The sequence below is a fragment of the Peromyscus californicus genome, unplaced genomic scaffold, assembly GCF_007827085.1.
Source record: "Peromyscus californicus insignis strain IS unplaced genomic scaffold, ASM782708v3 Scaffold_13__1_contigs__length_99412109, whole genome shotgun sequence".
NCBI classification, from domain to species: Eukaryota; Metazoa; Chordata; class Mammalia; order Rodentia; family Cricetidae; genus Peromyscus; species Peromyscus californicus.
In genome coordinates this window covers 3,462,861-3,471,008 of record NW_026294424.1, presented here as the reverse complement: position 1 = coordinate 3,471,008, position 8,148 = coordinate 3,462,861, and positions in this window count along the sequence as shown.

Here is an 8,148-nt window from a genome sequence, read left to right as displayed (position 1 = left end):
GCAGATCGTAAGTACGGTGGATGTTGGAGCAGGCCAAGTCATAACCCTGGGTCCGGGCCTGGGCAGCTGTAGGGGTGGTCTGCCACATGGGTGATGGAGACAGCTGTCCCATGCTCATGATTTTGGGGCTTGCTCACCCACACCTCCACTAACAGGGTTGGATCTGTTGTGCTGTTCTGGCAGGGTGCAGGGCCTGCTCTCCCGAGTGTTGCAGCTGGTAGGGATCAAGGATAGCTCTCTCACTCTTATGACCACAGGGCAGCTCTCCCACCTGCCCTAGACATTGGTGGGTGGCAGTGGGGGGTTGTCTTTACCTTCCCCATGATGCCACAAGACAGATGAGAAATGGGATGGCTCTCTCATGCTCACATCTTTGGGCCTGGCTCATCCACACCCACACTAACAGGATTGGCTCCATTGTGCTGCCCTGGCAAGATGTGAGTGGGCCTTATTTTAACCTCTAGGGGTTGCCCAAGCCAAGCAGGCATCTGGCCTCATGAGATGTTCTCCACAACTGGCCTGTGTGGACAAGGGTTGGAAAGAAAACACTGCTATGCTTCTCACAGTCAGTTAGGGAGTTGTCCAGACCCAGACCTGGGTCCAGGACTTCCCATCAACCTCAAAGGAAGCTGCCTGTTCACAGATAGGCCCCCCAGTGTTTCAGCCAGTTGTGTAAGATGAGAGGCAGCCTCCAGCCCTGCCAGTGCCAGCCAGGAAAATTAATAGGATGTGGCAGAATGGCCAGCAGTGTGTCCCCTGCCCTCCTGTTGCCCGAGGGCCTCTGTGCATGCATTTCTGAAATCCTCCACATTTCTATACATCTTTTTTTTTTTAAACCTCAAATCCCAGCTTAGTCTAAATAGGTAAGTTGGAGGCAGCCCTCAATACCAGCAAGAAAGGAGGTGGTCAGCGGCTTCCAAACCAGAGGCCTGTATGCAGTCTACCTTGCAATGAACGCTGCATTCTGGGGTCCATGCACTTGTGTGAGCACACCTGGTCCATGGGCGGGCTGGTGAGTGCATGCGTAAGCCTGGGCTTAGACATATCAGTAAAGAGCCTCCCTGAGCCACACATCCGAGCAAGATAAAGAAGGATTTTAAGTTTCTCTATTTCAAAAAAGACAGACACACAAGAAGACCCTTCTGATCAGCTGCAGAACATTTGCGTTGTCAAAAATAGGGCCCTGAGAGTGGGGGGAGATCTCATCTATTTCTCCAAAGGGCCCAAACTAATTTTGCCTCTGCCAGCTGACATGAGCTACAGCTGGTCACTCTGGGGTGTGGGCAGTGGGAGCATGGGACACTGGCTCCATATCCCGTCTCTCTGTCTTCATTTTCCAACCCTGTCCTCCCCAGCCATTCACCTGGGTGAGGCTAAGGGTGGCTACAAGTAAGTGACCCTGGGGCCTTCACACACACACGCACACACACACACACACACACATACACACACACATGCACGCACACACATGCATGTATATGCACACGCACATGTACACACACACACACACACACACACACACACACACACACACACATGCATACACTGTTCCCTCTGCTTGGAATGCATATCTTTCATTGCCATTCAGTCAAGTGTCCTGCCTGGATGACTCTTTCCATGTGCCTTCTTGTCCCAGAGACGTGACATCGCCAGGCTCCCCTTCAGACCTGGTGCTGGACCTGTCACTCAGCCTTGTAGGGCAGGACATTTTGTGCATTTCAGCAAATGTAGCAGGAGTTTGGCGCCAGCAGGGGCTCTGGCCTTTGGGCTGTATGTTTTCCTGGACCCTCCTGCCCCCCACAGGTATCCCTGGCTGGGTTGGGGCCTGGCAAATAGAAATTCACCTCCAGATTCCTGCTCCAAGTCCACATTAGTACCTTCCACCCGCAGGAAAGGCATAGCAGGTGTCCTGGATTCTATCCTTTGCCCCAGTCTGGTATTCACTCATCTGAATACGAGGCTCCCATGTCACCAGGCTGCTCCCACGTCACTAGGCTTCATGTTCTGTTCTGTACAACTTCAGAGGGCAAATCTCTGCACTACCAGCCCCATAAAAAAAATCACTGAGGGGCTGTGTGACCTCTCATTTGGACCAATGCCCATCAGTCCACAGAAGAAGGGCATAGATGTGCATAAGAGAGCCTCAGGCCAGGTGGGGTTCAATGGCATTCATCCTCTGCCCCCATCTAAGTGAAGGGGTGAAGGAGTCCTTGTTCTTCCCTAGGAGTGTGGATAGAGGGCCTAGGCTTCCATGTTCTGCTGGTTCTACACTGGGAGGACCCTGGAAGCTGGCTCTGCACTGTGAGGTGGTCCCCGGTGTCTGTCTGGCTCTGCACTGTGAGGTGGTCCCCGGTGTCTGTCTCTGCACTGTGAGGTGGTCCCCGGTGTCTGGCTCTGCACTGTGAGGTGGTCCCTGGTGTCTGAGTGCACTGTGAGGTGGTCCCCAGTGTCTGGCTCTGCACTGTGAGGTGGTCCCCGGTGTCTGTCTGGCTCTGCACTGTGAGGTGGTCCCTGGTGTCTGAGTGCACTGTGAGGTGGTCCTCAGTATCTGTCTCTGCACTGTGAGGTGGTCCCCAGTGTCTGGCTCTGCACTGTGAGGTGGTCCCTGGTGTCTGTCTCTGCACTGTGAGTTGGTCCCTGGTGTCTGTCTGGCTCTGCACTGTGAGGTAGTCCCTGGTGTCTGTCTGGCTCTGCACTGTGAGGTGGTCCCTGGTGTCTGGCTCTGCACTGTGAGGTGGTCCCCGGTGTCTGGCTCTGCACTGTGAGGTGGTCCCTGATGGTGTCTGAGTGCACCGTGAGGTGGTCCCTGGTGTCTGGCTGTGCACTCTGAGGTCTCAGAAGCTGCAGCAAGTCAGTACAAATCCTTGGGTGATTTTAACCACTTTTAAAGCTCCAGAGGAAAGGATGCTATTAGGGGTGAAAAGATGAATCACGATCATGAATCATTTCATAGTGATCTAAGGATCAATTCAGCAAGAAGACATAACAATCTCAAATGTGCATGGGCAGAACAACAGAGCTTGGAAATAAATATGGAAAAAATGACAGAACCAAAAGGAGGTTTAGAAAACACACAAGAACAGTCTAGATTGCAGTATCTCTTCATGATAATGTGTGGTAGTTGACGAAAGGTGAGTCAGGACAGAAGGGATGTGAGTGGCAGTAACAACTGATGTGGCCTCATTGACACCCTCGGAGCCTCAGCCAGTGTGGCAAAGTCTATACTGTTTCCAAGAGCATAACGGTGTCTAATGGCATATTTTGAGTGTAAAACAGAGGTATTATTGTATTTGTTTTGTGGTGCTGGGGACAGAACCCAGGGCCTCATGCATACTAGGCAGGTGATCTACTGCTGAGCCAAGCACCCAGACACTCAGTAGTGGATTCTAGGAAGCTGCTCTACTGCTGAGCCACGCCCCCCCCCAGACACTCAGTAGTGGATTCTAGGCAGGTGTTCTACTGCTGAGACATGCCCACCCACCCCCAGTCCCTCACTGGTGGGTTCTAGGCAGTTGCTCTACTGCTGAGCCACATCCCCAGACACTCAGTAGTGGATTCTAGGCAGGTGCTCTACCGCTGAGCCACGCCCCCAGTCGCCCACTGGTAGGTTCTAGGCAGGTGCTCTACTGCTGAGTCCCATCACCATTCCCTCATCAGTAGGTTCTATGCCCGCATTCTGCCATTGAGTCACACCCCTAGCTAGACACTAACTTCAAAGCAATACAGAACATTTAGCAAGCACTTCTTTATCACATCATGACCAAGTCAGAAATCAATACTAGAATTATATCTGGGAGGAAAAAATAAAAAACCTCTCAAAATGCTCGGAAACCAAATAATATGCTTCTAAATAATCATGGGGCCGGGGGTAGTGGTGGGAAGGAATCAAAGGGAAAGTCTCAAAAGATTTTAACCAAGTAAAAATTAAAACACTTTTTCAGATCATGAGCCACCGCAAGGCAGAGATTACAGGGCAATTCATCACTGTGCACCTGGCCTGGAGAAGGAAAAGGTCCCTGTCAGGGAAGCAGATTTTATCTTAGGAATGTGGGATAAGAACCAGCTGAAGCTGCAGGAATCAGGAAACACGGAAAACAATAAACACGAAAACAGACAGATGGTAGAGAAATCACAGCGTTTCGAGACCAATAGCTCAGACAAGCCTCTGGTATCTGATGGGGAGAAACAGGGAAAGGGTCAAATTGCCCATAAGAGGGAAGTGGTGGCACCAGGCTAGAGCTGTAGGATGCCCGGGCACATCATGGACAACTTCCCATTGGGCTTTGTCCTTAGGTGGTCTGGAAAACTGTTCAAAAGCTGAAGAGGAAGTGGAGCTCCTGAAGGGTCCTACACAAGTCAGAGAAACTGGACTTTCAGCCCAGTACCTTCCCACAAAACAAACAAACAAATAAACAAACAAACAAACTCACAGGCCCTTGTGGATTTACCCGTGTTTGCATGGTAAGTAAAAATGAGCACCTATCCTGACAAAGTATAAAGGGAAAGCCTAGGAAACGGGCACTGCCTTAATGCTACACAAAGACAGTATGAGAAAAGGTAAACAGAGGCCAGTACCTGTCATTAAGGTATAAGAGAGCTTCAGCAAGTCAAATCCACCAGTATTTAAATACACCATAGCAAAGAGAGCTTACCACCAGAATGCAAGGTCAGTTTAACCTACAAGATCTTAACCAATGTTGGACACCATGTAGACCAGCTGTTCTTAACCTTCCTGATGCTATGACCCTTTAATATAGTACCTCTTGTTGTGGGGACCCCCAACCATAAAATTATTTTTGTTGCTACTTTATAACTATAATTTTGCTGTTATGAGTCATAATGTAAATATCTGTGTTTTCCGAGGGTCTTAGGTGACCCCAATGTAAATATCTGTGTTTTGCGAGGGTCTTGGGTGACCCCAATGTAAATATCTGTGTTTTCCAAGGGTCATTTGATGCCCAAAGGGGTTGTAACCCACGGGTTGAGAAGCACAAATGTAGACAGATTATATTACAAAAACCACACCATCCTCTCAATATGCAGAAAGGGCCCTGGCCTTTCTATTTCTGGTAAAAATTCAGCAAATCAGGAACCAAGGACTTCCTCAGCCTAGTGACAGGTACTCAAGAAATGTCTGTGGCTCATGTCATGCTTCATGGCAGAAGGACAGATTCTGTCCTCAGGACCAGGAGCAAGGCAGGGTTGAAGTCCCCCACCCCCATGACTGTTGATCCTCAGATAAATGACCACTGTTTCTGCCCACTTCCAGCTCCAGGCCAGGCCACTGCCCTTATCTATGACCCTGGCTGTCATGGGTTGTCATGGGCACCATGCTCCTGACTCTTCTGTGGGATCTACCATTTGCCATTGTTTCTTATGTGGAAGGGTACTGAGTACCCAAGAAGTGCTTACCTTGTTCCTGGATCACTGGACCTGGACAAACTGGCTCTTTACAGCTGTTTTTACATACCAGACTCTAACAGCCATAAAGAGTCCTTGCCCAGGACACACAGCAGAAAGTCAGAGGAACTGGACAACCCCAGTCCTCCAGGACTCAGCTGTGGTGATGTCAGTAGGGAGTGGGGAAAGTGAGAAGCATGGGAGGGCAGGGTAGAGAGGGGTCCCTTCCACAAGGAGGGCTAGGAGCACTCTGTGACAGGGACAGTGCCCACAGTCACATGGAGAATGTTGTAAAACTGCAGCAGGTGAGGAGGGGGCCCTATGTAGAGCTCTAGGAGGCAATGTGAGGGACCCAGGGGCAGAGCCCCACAAACAGGTGTGGCCCAAGCTGGTCATTCTAGGTGGATATACAAGTCTCTCTGAGTGAGGAAGATCAGAAAACTTCATGGACACTGGGCACGTGACAGCAGCCAGCACTAAGCTGAGTGACCAGCATTCCACATGGCTGCTTGCATTATTGGTCAAAGAGAGCCGTCCAACTGGTGAACTTCGGAGCAGAGCTTACTGACTCACCAGTGAAAGGTGGGTGGCCTGATGAGTCTCACTTGGCGAGTGCTCTGAACTGCTCGTCCCCAGCAACAGCCTGCACAGTGACTGCCTGGCCAGCCTAGGAGCTGGAGTGGAGATGCCCATAATGTCTCAGGTAGGAGATGTACTGGACTCCTGGAGGGGGATGTTTGTGACTCCAGTGACTTAGCCACAGCTGACAGATACGTTCAGCTTCATGCATGACATAGCAACCTGTGCCTCAGTTTTCTCAACAGGACAAGGACAGTGACAGCTACCGCAGAGCAGAGTGGCTGTGAGGATCAACACAAATCACTCTCATTAGACCTTGCAGTAAGTGTGTGTGTGTGTGTGTGTGTGTGTGTGTGTGTGTGTGTGTGTGTGTGTGTGTGCACCGTGAGAGTGTTTGCCACTCACTGTTAAGCCGGATGCCCAGTCTGCTCAGTGGGTCATCCCAGCTCCAGACACTGTCAAACAACATGCCAGTCGGGACCCACGCAGAATGCATCTGCATTTGATAATCTGGAAAATTCCAGATGAAACCAACTTATAGAGCTGCTTTTAATTGACAGGCTTTGGGAAGCTTTCATATGCTAACGTACTTCAGAGTTTTCAGGAGGTTGGCAGGGCGGCGTGGGTCATGCCTCCCTGAAACCCTGGGATAGATGGGCTCTGCAAGACTCAAGCACCAGGAATGAAGTGGCAAGATCCAGGAGCCTCATGCCCTTCAAGGATATTCTGATGTATGGCTCTGCTGCCAGCTATACAGCAGCAGTGGAGGTGGGCCTGACCAGTGCACACATGATGAGGGCGTGGACGTCGGAGCCTAGCAGCCAAGAACATGAATTGAGTCCCAGAGGCCAAGGTGCCAGACAAAAGCAGAGACCACAGGGTGAATTGCTCTAATTCTCTGGAAAGGGAGGGTAGGGAATGAGGGCTGGATGTAGTGCCAGGCTGGGCAACTGAAAGACCTCCCCTTTTGCAGATAAAGGAGAAGGCGATGATGATGGACCAGGCAGGAGGGTGGAGCACTGGGTACAGCAGGGCTGTCCAAACCCTGAGCCACAGCCTGGGGCTGCTCCACTCGGAAGTCCAGCCAGCCCCATGTGCCCAGCGAGTCACTCAGGCAGTGGCTAATTGGATCTGTGAACTCAGTGTGGCTGTTGGCAGAGAGCTTTTAGTCCCCAGGACAGGATGGAAATTGGATTTCGACTCCTGCTTGGAGAGGATCCTGGATTCCTGCCTGCCTGTCCTCCTGCTGTCAGGGGCTTGGATGGCGGCCTCTGTCGGGCAGATTATAAATTATGCGTCCATTTCATATGCAGCTGTTGCAGGCCAGATCGATGCCAGGGTCTAGAGCTGCCCAGGTCTCTGGCTTCTAGGCAAACCTGTTTTTCCCTGAGCCCAGTGCAGGCCCAGCAGAAATTGGAGAATTTTCGGATATGGTTACCAAGGCTTGCTTGGGTTGTGATTGTAAGCGGTCTCTGGGATGATGGCTGGGTGGGTGAGCGGCTTTGTAAAATACCCACACAGTTTTGGCACATAACTTCCAAAGTGTCAGTCAGGTTGGGAGGCTTTTCAACTGCATATGAAACTCAGTAACTGGTTACTGCTCTCCCCTCCAATGTCAATCCTGAGACACGGCCTTTTCCAGGTAGCCGGCCATGATTTTCCTCTGGTCTTCTCACCTGCCACCCTCAGACACAGATTCCTGAGCTGCTCTTTCTTTTCTCAAGTGCGAGAGTCTCCCGTGGGTAGAGATTCTGTCTCTAGAAAATGCTAGGCCATAACCTTGAAAGTGGAAGGGGCTGGCCAGGTATAGCAGAGCATTGGGGGCCAAGTAAACGAGGAGATCAGGAAGCTGGCTCCCTGGCTCTTGGAGAGGCCAGGCCTGTGCCCCATGCTCTCCAGGGCAAGACTGCGAGTCTGTTTAGAGAGGAAGAAGCTGAGGTGGAGGTCAAGGATCTGACAGTCAGTAGCAGCTGCAGTGGGGTGATGCCTGCATTCTGGGGACAGCTCTCTCAGCCAGGCATGGAACCCCCTCCAACCCAGGGCCTTTGCCCCCCAGACCTCACCTTCCAGATGCAGACACCAAGGCAGAAGAGACCATGATGCAGCTCCAGGGAGCCATCACAGTGGGGACTGGACCCAGGCCTGCCTGTTCTGCATACACCACCGTGA